This window comes from Excalfactoria chinensis, chromosome 7 (assembly GCF_039878825.1).
Source record: "Excalfactoria chinensis isolate bCotChi1 chromosome 7, bCotChi1.hap2, whole genome shotgun sequence".
Taxonomy (NCBI): domain Eukaryota; kingdom Metazoa; phylum Chordata; class Aves; order Galliformes; family Phasianidae; genus Excalfactoria; species Excalfactoria chinensis.
Genome location: NC_092831.1, coordinates 3,672,442 through 3,692,385, shown reverse-complemented (window position 1 = coordinate 3,692,385; position 19,944 = coordinate 3,672,442). Strand labels below are relative to the sequence as shown.

Here is a 19,944-nt window from a genome sequence, read left to right as displayed (position 1 = left end):
GGGCAGGTCTAAGCAGGACCATGCTCTTGTGTTTTTGAGCAGATAGAGCAAAGCCTGTGCAGGGTTGTCCGTGTCTAGCACAGCCCAAGTTGAGTGTTTAGGAGCTGCGTGTGGAAACTCTTGGGTGTGAAAATGGGAGTCAGAGCCATGCTGTTTCTTTCTCCATGTTTTGGATACCTTATTTTGACTCTCAACAGCTTATAATAACCATTGGCTTTTATTATGGGAGTGACTGCAGAAAGCAAGGTTGTGATGCACAGGTTATAAATGCACTCCTGCCCATTGGAGTAAGTCAACCTGAGGGAAGTGCAGGCTTACACCTCTCTCATTGTAATGAGCTTTGGAGAAAGGCATTGTGACTGCTGGAAGAAATTTCCTGCACTTTATTGCCCCAGGGTGGCACAGTAGTCTCAACATTGACCTCCAGTTCTGTCACCAGCCTCCGGCTGCTTTATTCCTATAGGGACTGGTTCTGCCCTCGTTTAGGGCTGTCACTTACACCCAGGGTAATGTGCTTCTGTCACCTCTTCCTTAGGGCCAAGAAAACACTGAAATGGAGCTGAAATACACACCTTTTTTTCTTTTTTCTTTTTCTATTTTTTTTCTTATTTCTTTTTTTCTTCCCATCTTTATTTTTAATGACTTGGATTTGGAATCACACTTTTAATAATTACATTCACGATCTAAAATTAAATAAACATTTTGTTTAGTGTTCAGAGGATTGCCAACAAGTGTGCAAGGAAGGGATGTCCAGCAATTTATCAGCCTGCAGGATATAATTATAGCAATATTTTGAAACGCATTGGTTATAGATTTGTTTTGATATACGGAATGTAAATAATCAGTTTTGATTCTTCTGTTTCAAATGGCGTTTTTTTTTTTTGTAACTAAGGCTCTTGAATAACAGTCCCTCAAATCAAGCTGTTACTCCTGGGAAATTCTGTAGAGGCATTTGATAAATGCACACCTGAAAAAGAGCTGGAAAATTCTGTCAGGCAGACTGATGGGAATTCCCAGGTTTGGAAATGGAAGTTCTTCTGTTAAACAATGACATTGTGCTATGGCTAAAGCTGCAGCTGGAATGCAAAGGAACCTTTTCATCACTATTTTCAGCATACGTTTTCTTCTAGTTTTCATGGCCGTTCTGGTAACAAGTAATTTATGTGATCAGAAAAAAAAAGTGCAAAGTAAGGAGTAAGACAGACTAATGTGTATTGGAACATAAAATAGACTTTACTCGAGTAGGAAAGAGTGAAAAACATGGTAAAATTGAATGTTAACAAAGAAATGGGGAAAGTAAATGTGGGAGAGAAGAACTGTACTGAGTGTAGGAACAATGTCATAGAAGATCAAAGGAAGGGAAGCCAATTTTTTCAGATATTAAGTAATAACTGAGAAATAGCAAGTTAAAGGATTGGAATGGTGGGTCAGAATATCATAAACGAGAACAGAAAAAACAAGTATGTAGCTGTAAATGAGGTGTACAATTTTCCCCCCCATTTTTTTTTGTCTTTTTTTCCCCTGCTCATTTAGTTATTTATTTATTATTTTAGGTATCAATTATTATCTCCATATCCTGGCATATCAGGAATCATTAATAATTACGAGTCTTATTTCCATTCTCTCTCCTACACACACACTCCGTCTCGCTCCCCCTTCCAGGCAACACTTCTCCACTTGCGCAGATTTCAGAGGGTAGGAGGATCTCAGGGGTTCTTTGCAAGATGCTTCTTTCCCACCGCAGAGTGTGGCATTGCCAGAACTCTTCAGGGGACTCTCTGCCAGCAATCCTTAAAGCTTGCAAAGGAGTGGGAGAGGATTTGCATACTGCCCAAGCAGGGCCAGATATTTACCCCCTCCTTCTCTGCTGAATAGTGCTTAATTGAGTAGATAATGACACTGAAATCATTGCAGGATTTTCAGAGTAGGTGCTGTGCTATGTCAGGCTATTAGGGACTGACTCTTTGCTGTTCCCCCCCACACACTCCTCCCCTCTTCAGATGCTCCTTTTTGTCATTATTGTTATTATTTTTAAAATTCCAACCTGGATTTCTCTTCACCTGCATTTTTTCCTTCTAATTTTGCCTTTCTCTCGTCTTGTTTTGTTTTCTGTTGCACTCTGTTTTACATTTTTGTATTTTAATACCATATTTTAAGTCATTTTTCTCCTGTTCTCAATGTGATGACAGTATATCCTGATGGAAAGATAATAATGCCCAAGGAGGTTTTCTTTTATGAATTCTGCTTGTGTTACTTTCACATGCACAAATATATCATCTTGATTTCTAGCTCTGGGTCATTTCATTGCTCTTGTATGTCTTGCTACGAGATGTTTCCTGTAATTAAAAGATTAGGTTAAATAGATTATTTGTGCTGCCCTGTCTACATAAATGTTCTTTTTCTATGCCTCTTGATACCGGCTTTTGTGTTTTAAGGCAGTGTTGTGGTACATGAAGTTGCATCATGTCTCCTTTGTCTTCAGGCTGCTGACTTAGTGGTAACAGAAGCAATCAAACGAGACATTTACTGCCAGAGCCTCATAGGGTCAGTGAATTAACAGGTGCCAATAAGTTCTAAAGAAGTGTTTTAATCGTTTCTGAAGTATTTAATTAATGGACTTTTTTGAGGAGTGGTGACTGAGCAGACATAAGGCTGATAAATATTTAATGCTCGCAGCTAGGGAACTTTTTCTCCCTTTCATGTAATTTGAGGTGTTTGCTAATGGAAAACAAACTAAATTGTTGTGTAGCGTGCAGTCAGTGAAAGCTGCTATTAGATTGTCCAAGATTTGAATATCTACCAGGAATTTATCTATACGTGCTGTAATATTTTTGTGTTAATAGTCTGTCTTGTTTAAATAGAAGTTTGGAGTCCGATTTCTTGCAGGAAGCATTAACCTATGTGTTACTGGCTGCTTAAATGTGCAGTTCAGAGGCAGTTGGGCAAGATGAGGTTCTTGCTGAGAACACTGGACCATAACTGAGGTGCAAATTTGTCATGCTTCTTTCATGGCTGGTGACAAAGATTTGTTCTCTTAGACAAGAAGTAGGTTAACTCTGGTATTGAAGGCAAATCCTTCAGCAGAAGGAACCAGTTACGATGCAGAAGTCTTGCAGCCACATTCACATAACCTCAGCTTCTCGTGGCGCCCCTCAACTCAACACAGGGACTCCTTAGCACAGCTTGGGTTTGCATGGAAAGCCAACAGGCTGCCTGAGGACATGGACAGAGATAACATAGGTGCACATATAAAAGATTATTTATGAAGCTGAAATCATTGCAAGTTTATTTAATATGCTAAACCATCACTGATGATACGGGCATTTAAACTATGTGATGAAGTCTTGCAATACTTAAATGCTCCCCTAAATTGGGACCAGTGCTGTAATTCTGCAATCACACAAGTAAAAACTCATCCTTTTAGTCTCTGATTCATTTAAATATCAATGTCAGTATTTATGTACTATATCAAGTAGTCTCTATGAACACAATGACTTGAATATGAAGTGTGTGCATAGTAGATTTCTTGGACTGTCACGACTGCAGTAACTTGTTTATTTTACTCAACACTAGAACAAGATTCCCAATGGGCTTGCTGGTGTGCGTGGTATTCATGACCCTTGCTTGTAAAAGTAAGAGCAGTAGTGCCATAACGATGCATAAAACTATTATTTACTTCTTATCATAGCCTGTTTTCCTTCAGTTTAGAGGACCGTGTCCGTTCCTGCTGAGCCTTTACTCTTTAATAAAAGAGCTATTTCTTTGCCTCTCTGTATTTTTTCATTCACTTACTATCTGCAAACCTTTTATGGTGAAGTAAAATGCGATGTATCCATTTATTATCTCTGGGGATGGTTAGTGTACTAGGATGAGTTTGAAGTCATCCACGTTTTCTTTCCATCTCTGTAGCGTACAGAGAAGATTGTGCTTATTATCAGTCAAGTTAAAATAATTGGAAATAGAAATAATAATAACAACAATGGTCAACATGTTTGTTAGCTCAGTCTCCATGGCTTTGGTTTTCTGCTTAACTCAATGAATATGTACGTGGCAAATAGAGGAAAACAGTCCTTTTTATGAATTTGATGTATGTAAAACTGATAATGCTGTCATTGTAAATGTAGATTATATCTGCCAGTGTGATTAAAAATACACATCTGCCCTCTTTGAAAGTAATGTTTAGTTGCTGGCTTTTTGGTTTTGTCTTCTAGAGACAACTGTGCCAATCTGAGTAAGTCAGACAGTAACTTCGGTTGGACAGACACTCACTTTGTTACTTTTTGTTCATAAATGCAGTTAACAAGTTCTTTTGTACTTCTTTGAGTGTTAATTGATGTAAACAAAGTCTGCATTTTATCTAATCCCACTGAAGCTTGTTAAAATTAGAGATGTGCCAAATTATTCCAAAGCAGGTTGTAAAGTAAGTGAACCATTAGATCTACTGGCTCACAAATGGCATAGTCAATGTGCGTTCTGTTTGCTTCCTTTTCAGGGTCTGTTTATGTCAGAACTTTCAAATCACAGTTTTTTTTGCATCTTTAATATTGTGTTTAGTTAATCTTTAAGGCAGAAGTATGAAACAAGCAGCAGGGCTGAGCATGACTGAAACTGCTTCTAAAGAAGTCTATATATCTGCTCCTAATTGAGTTTACCTAGATAGAAGCCAGTTCTGTTACTTTTTATATCCAGCATTTTCTTTTCACCAAGATGCCCATTTGTTAGCTTTTTTTCTTTGTGGGATTTGTAATTTGCAAAATTAGTTATTACTGTGCTGGTTTTTTAGTTATGGTGACCTAATGTTCAAGGCATTGTTCTAGACCAAGCTAATCACTAGGGCATAGAGTTAGCCTGAAGACATCAACTCTGTGATAATAAAGTTAATGGGATTGATGTGATTGCATGTGGCCTGGTTGCAGCTGAAGTGGTTTAGTTTAGTTTGGAGCCTGGAAAGAACAGTTCCACTCTGAAATCTGGATGGGCGATAGTCTTGTAGTTAAGTTCATCTCACCTAAATTCTGTATGGATAGCACTTTTGTCAGGACAGTCAACGGGTCAATATGAACCTGAACATCAAATACTACCAATATAAGTCAATTAAGTACTAATTTCATGTGCTATCCTGAGTTAGTGATTCAGTAACTTGTCTGTGCTGTATGCTGCATTACCAGTACTGCTCTTCTCTATGTCCTTCAGAGCTGGATGTGTTGGCTCTTGGTATGTATTATAAAATAAAGATCACAAAGATCAGTATATATAGATGCTTTTCTATCATATCCTTCTTTTTTCTTTTTCTTTCTTTTTTTCTAGCTGCCAGCACCATAGCATCTAATCTTTCTAGCAAACAGGTGGCTCTTGCAGCATGCTTTACAATCAGTCAGACTTTGGCTCAGTCTAATTTGCTTAATCATATTAATTAATTACTTTTGTAAATGTCAGAAAAGTTAAGCACACGTTTTACTTTTAAAAAAGATTTTTGAAGATCTTTCTAGTAAATATGTAACTTACTTCAATCTGAAGTATTTTTACTGAAATTCAGAGTGGAGTTGCTCTGTGCATTACAAGTGTGTATAAGAAACTGTTAATCACAGCCTGAACCTCTGATTAACCAGCTGAGGCAATTATGGGGTCAGCTGTGGGCGCACAGGTGAAGGTGATTCCACCTCTCCTAGACTTCATTTAAGGGCTGACCACCACAACAACAGCATCTCTTTTTGGGGATTGCTCCTTTGTGGGGTTCAGGTGACCAGCCTCAACATTTTCCATCTAGATTGAAGGCCTCAGAATTGGTGAGTTTCTCCTATAGATAACCTTTGGTTATCTATTATACCACCATTCTTGTATGATCTCCTACTTTCTTACTTTACACAAGTGAAACTTTCAACTTCCTCAGTCTTCTTTCACATAGCAAACAGACTTATATAGCTATGAATTGATTTTGTATTTTAGATCAGCTTAATTGAATGATGCCAACTAATTTCAGTTTATGATCTATAATGCAAGCCACCTGGTTTATTTGGTAGTTGCAGTGTAGTGTTGTTGTGTTCACCGTACTCTTCAGGGAAGGAAATGTTTTGAATGCTAGGTGAAACCTGTAGCATAAAAATGATTGAGTTTTGCACAAGTGCCTTTTCTTTCTAAACAAAGATTTGATTGCTGAATAGACGTGGGTTTTTTTTTTCCCCTCAAATACTGGCAACCCCAAATTCAATATGAGAGTAAGAAGTTAAGGTTGTACATCGCCTAAGATGGAACTCATAGTTACTGTGAGCAATTTATGCTGTTTGTTAGCAAAATTTTGATACTGGCCAAAATTGGACGCTTGGTTTAATTCATAACATTAATGGAAGGTTGAAAACAGCTGCAATACAAAAGTTGATCATTTTTTACACTGCTGTTTTTCTGCTTCTGTGTCATATCTGTATTTAGATAATAGGCGGTTGTCTAGTAAGAAATAGAGAGATCAAAGCATAGCTGATGTTTTGAGTGACGGTGGCTCTGAAGATAAAAATACTGAGGTTGTACAGAAATCTGCAGTCAGAGTTGTAGCAAACCTAGGTGAAATGAAGGGAAAATAATTGTTCCTACCCCAGGAAGCCTTGGGGGATTCACTTGAAATGAAGCCTAATTGACTAACAAATCTACAAATGGTGCCTTTCCTTACATCTGACCATTTTGTGCACTTATCATAATTTCTTTCTGCTAACACATTTTCGGACTAATGGCATCTGATGCATTCAGTTACCATTGCCAGTCTGCATGTAGACAGCGTGCTCCAGATGTGCACTGTAACATCACTGTCCTGCAGCAATAAGTCCTTCTGTTCCCATCTGTAACAATATTTGACTTTGAATAGGGCAGTGCTCTTTACTTACCACTTCTCTTTTCTCCAGTCTGTATGGAAGCCTAACATAAAAAGCCTAAGCAAATGCAGACTTTCTTCTGTATGATATGGTCAGGTTAGTCATCAAGCTCAACTATTAATATTGAGCCATGAGTAAGAAACAAATGCATCTGGATGTGTATGGTTGTAGATATGTGAGGGTAACGCTTCTTTCTGTCTAATGACATCTCCAGGCACTGATGCCAACTTAGCATCAGCAGCATAAAGATGTCTTGATATCCTTCCCTCAGATGGCAGAGGCAGTACCTGCATGAGTGCATATTGTCTGTAGGTCTTTACAAAGAGGCAGTCCATGAATGAAGGCCTGGAGCTGACATTCATCCAGAACTTCCTCTAAAACTAGTGTTTTGTTGAACCAATATATTTTAAAAGAATGTAAGCTTTCTATGACGTGTGTTGAGAAGTGTTCTTCTGATGCAGAGTGAAATATGCTCTCAATGACAGTCCATAGCTGCAAGTTGTATAGGCCAGACATTTCTGTTACCATTAGGCTTCCTCCTGTACTGCTTATTCTGCCAGGTTAAAACCAGTCTTAAGACATAAACCCTTGAGGATTGCACTGTTTCATGCACACTCTTGCTGTTGTACAATTATTAATACATTTCTAGCTACTAGTTAGGATGGAAGCTTCCAATTTTCTTCCAGCTATGCGTGGAAATAACAGGCATTATATAAAGGCAAAGTAAGCACAAGGACTTGTTTTAATTGTCTAGGAATTTCTCTCTTTGATTTTGAGGGATGGCTGTGTGTGGTGTTTTCACAGCGAAACAGAACGAAGGTTAAGTCAGTACTTGGCCTCATTCACTTCAAAGTTCACTAAATCTCACCAGTCCTTCAGCCAGCTTGGGGTAAATTTAAGCAGAAGAAGGCAGATTTTGTGTGGATCTGAACCAATTGATGTTTTTTGGCAGAAACAATAGAAAACATATTACGCTGTGTTTTTATGTTTGTTTCCTCACACTGTGTGGTTTTGTCTGGTTTCTCTGCAAGCAAGGTTCAAGCTGGCGAGCCACGCAGTTTCCTTTTGATTTCTTTGTTGTTCATTTATTGGAATTTGAGATTGGAAGCAGATACAGTGGATGCAAACCCAGGCGAGCCAAAATGTTTTCAGTCTGCCTGTGTAGCCCTGCCTGAAAGCTCAAGTCATTGAATTTTCTACAGCAGAGATATTAAGCTAATTCTTCCAACTCTTCTGGAATGTATGTTTCCATTAGGATGGATGTATTCACATAAACTAGTTATTTTAATATTCTTCTGAACTGGAATGCAATTACTCACTCAAATTAGCCTTTCAAGATATTGATTAAAGGGATGTGACATTCTGATCCTTCACGAGAGTATGGTCAAAAACTCGAAATTTGCCAAGATTCAAGATGTAAGCAGATGAAATAGAGTACAAACACAGGTTATGTATACTCCATCTACATCAATAATATTTTAAAAACTTAATCAGTATAATATAGCTTGACAGAATAGCACAAGATAAACTAATATTTTCAGTTCAGTTGCATAAAGGCAGTTTAAAAATAGGATTTACCATTTGATCTTTTCCTGATGAAAGAACATGTGGAAGCTGTAAGAAATGATAATCCAACATAAAATATACGAATGTACAAATTTTACCCAAATGCTCTAGACGAGTCAATATGGCAACCAGTATAAAATAGTCTGCTACTTAGTAGCACACTTTCAGGATCGGATCCTAATTTTTCTTCTCAACGTTTCAGTATTTTTGATGTCTACAGACAAGTCCAGACTGAACGCTGGGGCACCAGCTTCACATCTGAAGTTGTTGTTCAGCATCTGGCTCCCACCTGCCCACTTAGCATTACTAAGCATCAAAAACCATTTTGCTCTTCTCCAGACTTCAAAGCCTCAAAGGATAGACTTTGTGCTCCTCGAAGAGCCTGCCATGCTCATCAGTGGAGTTGTATGGCTTGGGGGGTTGTCTTGCAAACTGTCTCCTGTGACCCTGTCTGTCTGTCTGTCCTGATTCCCATGCAGGAGGGAGACTGGAAGTCCTTGACCAAACAGAGCAGTAGGAAACACAGAGGAAATTTTCCACTGTTATACCTTTACTAAGGGGGAAAAAGTGACTGGCTTGCTAGATAATAGGAACAGAGAACTTCATCTAGTGTCTGTCCCTCTTGAATCTACCCACCCTCTTCTTTTTTTCTTTCTCTTTTTTTAATCTAGATGAAATGCTGTGAATGAGGACTCTGAGCCTTTCCTTTTGCTGGAATGAGATGTTAGGAACTCTCTCTTGTAGTATGAGAGAGGATTTCTATGGTTTTCCATCCTAAGGCTGTGCTTGGGAACGGCCTGGGGCATTAGGTTTGCCCATCTCCAGTTTCTTATGTGGAATTGTTCTCACTTGGAGTTTCCATTGCACTTTTACCATGTGCAACTTTGCAGGAATTATGTATCCTAGGTACATACCAGTGGCTGGAGGAAAAAGAACAGCTAACAACATAATACTGTTCCTTTCTGATGTGTATTTACTCCCATCACAGCCCTGCTCAGCACGATATTTCTGAGCCAGATGCGAGTACTGAGCTACCAGTGCTGCTGCCTTTGTAACACAAACACTGTGCAGCCCTGGGTGTGGATGGGAACACCTGCTGCCTGCTCAAGAATGAAAAGATATCTGGCTTTCTGAAATATGTTTCTGTGAATACATGCAGAGTAAACATATATTTTGTGAACAAAAGCTGCAGGTGAATAGTGTTTATGTTAATAGTGCACATCAAATGGAGATATGTATGTGCTTGGTTATGGAGGTGTTACTTTTTCTCACTTCGATTGCTTTAACTTGGGATGATTTAGAGGTGGTCTGTAATGATAAAAAACGGAGCCCTCAATTTAAGTCAGACTTTCCTGGGAATGTTTTACTTCATTTTTCTGTATGGATTAAGGCTAATGATAAGTATCAATAGTATTTCAGAGTAAAAATGGTTTAGATGAAGGGCAGAAACAAAGAAAATACATGTCGGATGCATTAGGACAGGAGTGAGTTAAGAGTCTTTGAGTGCGGTTACTCTGCTAGTCCAAATAATGACTAATTACCATGGCAATCCTTATGTTCTGTGCCATACGGACCCCGCCATTCCTACTTAAAAACACTAATGGCAAATATACATTGCAAACAGATGCCATGTGCACATATCATTTGAAAAGGCTTTTAAGAAAACAAGATTGCTGGTCCTTGGATAGAAGCATAGCAGTTGCACTGCAGAATGGCAGAGCACCAGTGCTTGCCATCCCACCAGAGAGCACCCATATGTGCCAACACACCAAAGGGATCATGGATGGAGAAAGAAAGCCTGGCTCAGATTTGGGCTCAAATCATACGCTCTACAGGTAGAGCTTTTCTGTGGGAGTAGTGTACCTTGGTCTTAAAACTTGAACGCAGCACAGGCTGAGCTGTTCCTAATTAGCTTCCAACTGGTGTTCCTCAGCTGCTGCACAGTAAGCTTAGAAATCTAGACTGCTTGATAGCTTGGGGGTCTCCATCTGACTGGATGAAGGAATTTGCAGGTATTCCCACCCTAAAAATGAATTGCCCTCTGTTCGCTTTGAACTATCTCATACTCAGCACAGCCCACCTGCCATTGGCTACACCCTGGCCAGCACCATTCACCTTATGGCAGCTCTGAATTAAAAAATGAAAGCAACTCATTTGTAATCCAGGGACCGGAGCAGCTGTGTTATGAATGGGAGGAAGGAGGAGAGGTGAGGGTTGTGTGTGGCACAGGCCTGGCACATGGGAGCCCTGTGGAGCAAGGCTGCAGCCCCTCAGTAATCCCACACCTGTGTCATCACCGTGCAGGCTCTGGGTAAAGCTTTGACTTCAATAATGAATCTGTTCAGGAGGGAAAAATATCTGTCGAAAGCAGATATCTTTTGAATTACAAAGGGCCAGTAATTTGAAAATGTGTAGTTAAATTCTGGCAAAGATGAAGCACCCACAGTTGCCAGAACCCCATGCTGTAAAATAAAGCAAAAAACAAGTTTGGCTTGCAACTGATTGCTCTGGATCTTACCACTGTTTTCTGGGTTAACCATCAGTGAACCTTGTATAAAATGAAAGCAGAAGTCTTTTTAGGCCTGATAAAGATCAGGGAGTTTTTGTTCATGGAACGTGAGTAGAAAATCAGCCTGCTGATAAATTGCAGGGGTGCATGGTCTCTCCCAGCACTCAGCCATGCTGCTGGTAGCAGGACCTGTCCCAAGGACAAAGAAACTGGATACAGTTCTGCCAGGCAAAGCTGAGGGATAAGCTGATGTTTCCCAAATGCTGGTGAAAATTGTGTCTAATATGGTCTGCCGTTTACGTTGGTGACTGATGTCGCCAGCCTACTAATACAGCAGTGCAAGGTCAGGGAAAGGAAACTATAACCAGCAATGCTATGGCAAATCCTGGGGCAATCATGAGGTCTTCATTAATGAGACATGAACTCGCTGACTTTAATAGAGTAAACATATTGAAGAAAATGCATATATATATATATATTTCTCTTGAAATTCCAAGTTTTCAGCATGTTGAGCTTTGAAAGAGGAAGGCATACTGTGATCTAATAATGATTCAAAGTGACATCTTTAGGACGTTCAAATACTTTAAAATTAATCTCAGATTTCCTCCAGATACCTCCTCTCCTGTCTTGCGTGTTAGTGCTACACTTTTATTGCTTTCTAGCACTGCAGTATTAGGCCCTTTGGAATGATGCTTACGATACACATTCCTCCAGACAGTCTTTCACACTTCATAAGGCTCTGAACTATCATTAATTAGGAGACATTTCCTTCTGAAAGTCCCCTACATCTCTTTGAAGGCCCACGAAGAGAGATATATATATATGTGCTCCTCACCAAATTAATAGTTTCTCCCTGTTGGTCATTATTGCTGTAGGACAGTGATATCTGTCCTGGTGTCACCGAACACAGTGAAATACAGAAAGATCATAGAAAACATTTATGCATCCAAAGGCAAAGAGGTGTTATCCTTCAGCATGAGTCTGTGTGTAATGACTGTGCTCAGCCGAGCCCTACCCATGCCAGAACCAGCTGCATTAATCTCTCCAGTTATTTTTTTTCAGTAAATCATACTGTTTGTTTCAAGCTGCATCTTTTATAAATGATCCAACAGTATGACTTTATTATTTTCAGTGTATTTGAGATGTTAAAACATATTTTTACTTCTTTTTTTCTACTCTAACTTCTGATTGAAAATAAGACTGGATATTTTATATTATACTTTTTAATGGTTCCCTATACAGGGGAAAAACACCTGATCCCTACTTTCATTACTTTATACATAGGCTAAAGCCCAATGTAAAAAACTCAACTTTCTTTCCACAAACCTCAAAGACATTTATCTATGTTATGTGTATTCAGACCCTTAGGAATCTTTTCTATCTGTCCCCCAGGACATTATGGGACATTTTCCGTGTATATCTTAGTGGGATTGCTCAGCACCGTAACCATTCCATCTACCTCCAACTTCACCTGAAGGGCAAAATCCTTAAATCTTGACACAATACTGATAAATACGTGGAATTATTAAAGTTGCCATCTCAGCAGAATAGGATTGCTGCTGCCTTTGTTCTCAGGGGAATACATATTTCACCCAGTAGCAAGACACCCAACTGCTGCTACAATCACAACTCTCTGAAATGCCTTTAAGCTAATCATCTTTGAACATAAGCCTTTGTTGTTAAATCAGGGACCTTCTAGATGCAAGGCACAGAAACCTTTTTTGTTGTTTTTCTTTTTTTCTCTCCACCTTGCACAAAACAGCTTTAAGCCTGTCACCACTGACAGTAAGGTTCAGTGATCTGTCAACATTCACCCCTGATAAAGACAGTGAGAGAAATCCGTGGCTCTGGAGAGTTGAGTAGAGACCAAACAGTATGTTTGCAAAAGAGCATTTTTATATGTTTTCTTGTGACAGCACTAGTTTAACAGAAAATAGTTGGAGTGTGCCAGAAAAAGGGTAAAAAAGAAAGAGGGGGAAAAAAACAGGGAAAAAAGACAGTAGTAGTAAGTTAGGCTAGCATGACATGATGGATCTGGGCTATGACAAACAGAATTGGAAGAAAACTTCCCTAGGGACCAACTATACCGGGTTTGCTGAATTGTATTTCTCGATTTCTTACTGTGCAACAGTGCTTTTTAGTGTTAGATTGACTGGGCTTCAGAATATTTTTCAAATTGTACAAATCAAAATCCATGTAGCTTAAAAATGAAAGATGTAAAAGGTTTAGGAGTTTGATGTATTGAAAGGCATTCTGTATTCCCTCATGTGAGTATTAAACGTACACTTTGTCTGTTTGATGAATTTTAAATCTTTGTGGGTTGCAACGTGCACCACAGCAGTTTAGGGGGTATAAACCTTGACTGAAGAACAGCATAAAGGGCGTGCAGTGGTCAGGCTTCAAAATAAGCTATTCTTCACTTATTTGCCTAGGTGCTGCAGTACGTGCCTAATCCAATTTATAGAGAGCCAAGTAAGAGCTGTTAGGGAAAAATCATAAGGAATTCCTTTCAGGTCCAACTAACTGTGATGAACTTGAATGTGGAGATATTAGACCTTGTTTTAATTTCAGTGTAATAGGAAAAACAGAGAAAATATTTAGTAAGAAAGTAAGGAATTGATACCTAGAAATATCAAATGCCTTTATTCAAATCTACTGTCATCTCAAACAAGGGTCCCACTTGGTGACAAGCACAGTGAAGAGAGAAAGCTTTGGGAGCTTGAAAAATAGCATTAGATGACATTCATCCACAAATCTCTGGTTTCTGGGTATGTCAGAGAGTGCTGACATAGCAGGACAGCGAGGCAAAGCATGCTTTACTGAGTCCTATTATTACTCCATATTTAATTCTTCCTTCCAGTGAACAAAATCTCTCTCTCTACTGAAGTAGTGTGTTCTATAACACCTTTGTAAAGTTCTCCTGTACGTAAAATCTTAATTTAGGAATACGTAGGTTATAAAATATAAACAAAATATAATATGAGAATGAGAATTTTTTTTTAATGTGTTTTTCATATCTATGTTAAGTGTAGCTGAGAAGTCATTGAAGCGAGGGATGGACTGCTGGAGCATTAGGAACGGAAGGGTTATGGTAAAGGAGAGAAGTCTAAGCCTTCCTGCAACTACGTTGTGTTCAAATGAAGCCAAATTTGTTCCTCTTTCCTCGCTCCTCTTGTAAGGTTTCTTTTCTTCTCTGTTTTAGTATGGAAATGTTTAGCATAAGGGCTGAGTTATTGAATTTTTGATACCAAATTGTACATTTTGGGGAGATTTTGGAACAGATTCATGGCTGAGTACTCGGATAAAAACATCCTGTGATCACGTGAAAATCTAATGGTAGGTGCTTATCTGAGCCTGGATAGACATCAAATGATGAAAGAATGTAAGGTTTATTTTTCAGATCTCAATAAATGCGTTAACTTTTTAATATTCATGACAATTTCCTAATAGAGAATAGAGCTTCATTGTATTTAATTACAGTTGGAGAGAGAAAAGATGTAAATACAAAAACAGGACACAAATATTCTGTCAAACAGCATGGAAGAGCTATTACTCCTAGATCTGGGGAAGAACACCCTGTGGGACCGTGGGTATTGTGTATATCCCAGATCATAGCTGCTTTAGTTCAGTGTCTAATAAGGTAAAAACCAACAATAATCTGAAGGGGCTTTATTAATAAAGTCTTCTCCTTTCCATGACCTTCCAGCTTGTGTCATCAAAGGTCACCTGTAAGCTTATAAGTAAATTCTGGACTCCGAGAGGGGGATCGTGGTGCTGTTGCCAATTGCTGTGACTCGCATTATCAGTCATGGTGCTGCCAATCACTGTGCTGATGCCTGTCAAGTTTCCACTGCTGCCAAACAGAATGTAAAATTGACAGGGAATATTGCAGTGCTCGTCAAGTGCTGTGATACCTCTGATTTCAGGAGGGCGGGTACCTGGGGTTATGTACAGGAGCAGGGCTTGGGAACGCTTTGTTCCTGCCTTGACACTTGTTAAAACTTATTAATTTTACAAATGAAGTGCACAATTCGCCCCCAGGTAGATACTGACTGTAAAATAATTTCCACAGACCGAAGTAACATTATCTGATATTATTTTCATTATAAGGCTTGCATGGAGATGTGAAATAAAATCAGGATGGGATTACATTTTTGACAGTGGAAACAATACTCATTAATTCTGCAGCCGAAAGTTTTTGAGGGTTGATTTGTATCTTTTTATAATGTGTACCGTGGTCAGTTCCAAAAATCTGTCTGCGTGTTTCTTTTTTATTTGACATGGTTTCTCAGATTTCAGAAAGTTCTCTTCCACCTATTGCTATACACTTAGGTCTTTCTGCTCAAAAAAAAAACAACCCACGAATTTGGTGTTTGTGCATCCATCTGTACAGTGGTTCGTTAATCATCCATAAAGTGTAAGGTTTTTGCAAATGTAATATAGGCAAAAAACAAAGCCAGCTGGACTTCTAGATTTGTAATAGGGCAATGACACGCCAAAAATACTTTGCCGTCACAGCCTGACATTACAGTTTCTGTAGAAATGAGAAGACTCATGAATACATTCAAGAGAAGTCAATAGCTTGTGCAGCTATGGAGAATTATTTAATTAAATCTGCAAGCTTTCGAGGAAGCCATAAAAATGAGGTTAATATGTCAGACTAATAAATTCTATATAATTAAGCTCCCCAAATATAGGAATTTCAGAATACGTTGCTAAACGTATCACAGTAGGGACATCAATTTATTTAATCTTAACACTGTTGCATTGTCTCCATGAACTTCCATTGGTGTCACAATAAGATTATTATGACAGCGCCATTAAGCCCTGTTCAAATGAATGAGGAATTAATGTCATGATGGAAACAGCTGCAGCTAAGAGCTGCTGTCTACGATCAGTAGTTATTTTCAAAAATTCAGATATTTTGTTATCACAATAATTATATTTTCTCTTTAGATGTGTGTATAGGATGTTGAAGAAACCCGAGTTTTCAAGAGACTCTCAAATCAAACTGTAAATATGATGCCAGATATGTTGTTTGGTTTTGCTTTTCCCCCCACACAAAATAGTCATCGTTCCAGCTCCACATGCACTGACATCCCTTATGTATGTAAAGCCTGGATAGGCTGCTAGATTTCGGGACAAGTGATAACCCACGTGAAACTTCCATTGTTGAGAATCTCCCTTTAGTTTATTGCTCGCTTTCCCCTTTCCCAGAGGATAGATAATAAAAGGGACTTTTCTTCAGTCACTGCATGGTGAGAGTGGGATGGAGGCCATACCAATGTCATGTGTCATAGGTTTAATGTCCTAGGGGGTAGAGTCTTCTGATCTTCTTTGAAACCCATCCATCCTTAGTTACCTGTCCATGAGCCTTTCTGTGTGGTGCTGTTCCACCTTGAGGCAGCAGTTCTGAAGGTACTCGTATCCCAGCATTACGTATCACAACTTTCCTTAAATAACAATGGATTTGTAATGACTTCACAATTTGTAACCCTTTATACATTTTTTTTTCCTCATGTATTATACATTGTGAGCTCTGTAGAACTGTAAAGAAACATAGTTAGATTTATGGGTTTGTATTTCACATACGTTGTGCTATTTAACAGAAAATGAAAGTATATTATTGATAATATAAAAAAGAATGTAGAGAGTTCATTAGGCAAAGATACATGTCTGCGGTGTATCTATCCATATCTAAATGTCAGTTCTTCATGCTTTTCAGGGCAGATTTAGATTAATATGCATGTTTCAGGACCAAAGTAAAAGTCCATGTTGTTTTATAGTTAATATTATAAGTAACTGTTTCAACGAGATCACAGCCTTGTGGATTCTTTGTGGTGCTTAGGAGGAATTATTATTTTTCTTCTTAATAAAGATTTCAACTTTTAAACACAATATTTGGAGCCACTCCTTGCCTGTGTATCAGTTCCCATTCTGCCTTCAAGGCTGCTAACTTTATTATGTCCCAGTAAAATGCCAGCACAGTGTTTCATGGCACAGGCTTCTCCTTATCCAAGTGGCATGCCCTGTCACTCATCACCTGCACATATCCTTTCTCACGAGCTCCAACCTACTGCAGTATTTCTGTGCTCTACACTTCAAATAGCGCAGACTGCTGAAACATGGGAGGTCATTTCATTCATTCCTGCTGCTTCCTTGGGGCATTTTAATGGCTGCTGTGCTCTTAGGAGAAAAGCAGTAATGTGAGACACACAGTCATATCCCTGGGCCTTGGGGAACAACGGCTCTTCTGTGCAAATGGAGCATAAGCACCTGTTGTAAACAAATTAAATACTGTTTTTAAAAATACAAATATTATTATCTGCCAAAACTATGCCAATCAAAGGGAACCAGTTGGTGGTAGAAAGTACAATACAAGATATGTTCTAAATAGGTATACTGTGCATCCCTGGTGTATGTAATCTTTGATGAAAAGGCAGTTTGTTCAGGATACCTAGATTGAATTTCTTGTAGGGCAGCTGCTTTGGAGGATGTAAGATATTTCTCTCAACCACCTGTTTCCTTTTATTGTCTCAGCATTTGAGTTGGTTGGGTCAGCCCATGTGAAGAGATAAGGCTGAGTTGCTGTATTTTGTTTATAAGGACATACTTGTTCATGCTTTCAAATATTAGTTGGACTTCAGCAGCGTAACCCCACGTGAAATGGATGAAGCAGCTGCTTTTTGTATGAACTTGAGTTAGTTGTGGTTTTTTGTCTTGGCACACTGCTATGTCTTTACTTGCCTTGTCATAAGAACAAAAGTTAAACTTTATCTTTCCAAACAGCTGCAGAGCCAGAGAGGTAAAGAAAAAAAATCCATCTTCACAATAGGAAAGTGTACATCAATGGCCTTGTTTTGTCAGTGTTCATGACTCGTGTAGTCCTTTGCATCAAAATAATCTAGGTATAAAACTTCTGACTTGATATATTCTTCCACCTTGAAGGGGCAGGATAAGTGCAAGGCTTGTGTATAGGGGAGGCTTTGCTGGTGTCACTTGTGACTGCTTATAGAATCTCAGAGGAAGCACATCCAAAAGTGGTGACAGAGGAGTTCAAAATGCCACACAAAAACCTGTGCAGCTGCAGAAGGAAATGCTTTTATTTTTGGTAACGTAAAATGTGCCTGGAAAGAGCAGATTTTGACTAACACCCCCAGATCATGAGACAGAGAAGTAGTAAAACCCTTTTCCTTCTTTGAAAGAAATTCAGGATTCTCATAACTGGTGAAGTGTCTGAAGGCAAGAGAATGGCTGAGATTAAACTGACATTCAGACACCAGTGGAAAGAGTTCTGCCATGTAGACCACAAATGCAATAGACAAAAGGAGGATTGAACGTTAACTATTTATTTCTCACTTCTAATACTCGAAAAGGCAGAACAAAACCAAAAAAAACCAGTGACATTTGGCATTTAAAATATAAAAATGGGAGCACGATTGTATTTATTTTTCTAGCAATACCAAATCTCTGCTCAGTGATGTTGGTGATGACTTCTGGCTGAATTCACATTCATTATCTTCTTAAGAGAAGCACCCCCAAAATAAACGAAAAACCACATTATTTTTCTCATGCCACTTTTAATGTTCTAAGAAACCCAAAGCTTTTCACTTCACTGCTTGTGACTCTTACTAAAATCATGCAAACACAGCCAGTTTGATGCTATTTTTTTGTTTACAGTATTGCTGTGTTGTTTTGGTTAACAGAATGAAGAACAGCACAGTTAAACTACAAGTAAAAATGTTTTATTCTTAGTTTGTTTCATCAATAAAAGCTGACATTTTTGCAAGAAAGATGTTATACTATTTGAATTAACTCTTAGTCAATTGTAAATAATTGTATTATATTGGTATGTTATCATGGAGATTAGAAATCATTTCCTACAGAATCATGTTCTTGCTTTCTCAGCACTGTTTCAATTGAAAGGAATTTGAATGAAGTGCATCTCATTACTAACATAAAGTAGATGGAGCCTGAATAATTTTTATATTTATTTTCCATAGATAGCTATTACGTTTCTTATCCCATCCATCCAAATTGTATAAAATAAATTGTTTTAATCCATTTTTTTTTTTCTTTTCTTTTTCTTTTTTGGAGAGAAGCGATGAATTTGTTTCTACAGAAGTAATACATCTGAATATATTGTAATATGCATAAAAATCTGTTAACACAGTTATTTATACAAAAAGTGTAGCTGCCTTACCTTTGATTTAATTTACATACTTTATTTGCCTTCTGACAAGTTCTTCCCTTGCCTTTTTTTATTTATGTGCCAAAAATATGTCTTTTCAGATAAGTCAACTAAAACTTTAATGTATTGTATATTTTAAAACTACATAAAATGTTTTATGCATTCGCTAGTTTTTTCCCACAAGCATTTGTTAAAGGTGATGCTATATCAAGATTAGACATGTTTTACCACTGATAACAGCATAATGACATTGTATTTCTTAAATATTATGAGCAAATAGATGTGCTCTATTTTAAAGCCTATGCTGACATTTAGGTTGAATTATCAAGCATTAAAAAGAAAAGAAAACGAAAAGAATCTTTATTACTCGAAGGTTAAAACTTTGGCAGCTCTCTTTTCTTAAGTATAAGAATTCAGACACACACCCTGAGAAAGAATGTGATGCATTTGCTCTAAGTATGTGAAAGATGTGAGCAACATAATTATTTTTCCATTCAAATGTGGAAAACAATAAAAGTTTCCCATATGTACATCATAGGCTGTAACTCATATCACTCAGCACTAAAGCAATAAGCAGTAGAGTGTTGATACAAAGAGCTCCAACTCTGGAAATATCTGCTTAACCCTTACTGGTCTTTTTCTGCACTTTGCTACTGTAAACATGGATTGAATTTACATAAGCCACCATTCATATTCCTGTGAGTTCATAATATAAATAATGCAGAAAATCTCATTCACTTCCCTAAATTATGCTAGTCATTATGGATGATTCATGTAAGTATTAATCTCTTGGATGTGGCAGAAAACTAGGGAGGAGA

General features: G+C 38.2%; 1 protein-coding gene across 1 annotated transcript in view; it reads left to right on the top strand.

Annotated features, from left to right (window-relative positions):
• The window catches only part of ARHGAP15 (Rho GTPase activating protein 15), a 310,043-nt gene that overhangs the window by 66,314 nt on the left and 223,785 nt on the right, over positions 1-19,944 (top strand). The gene's annotated exons all lie outside the window — the stretch shown is intronic.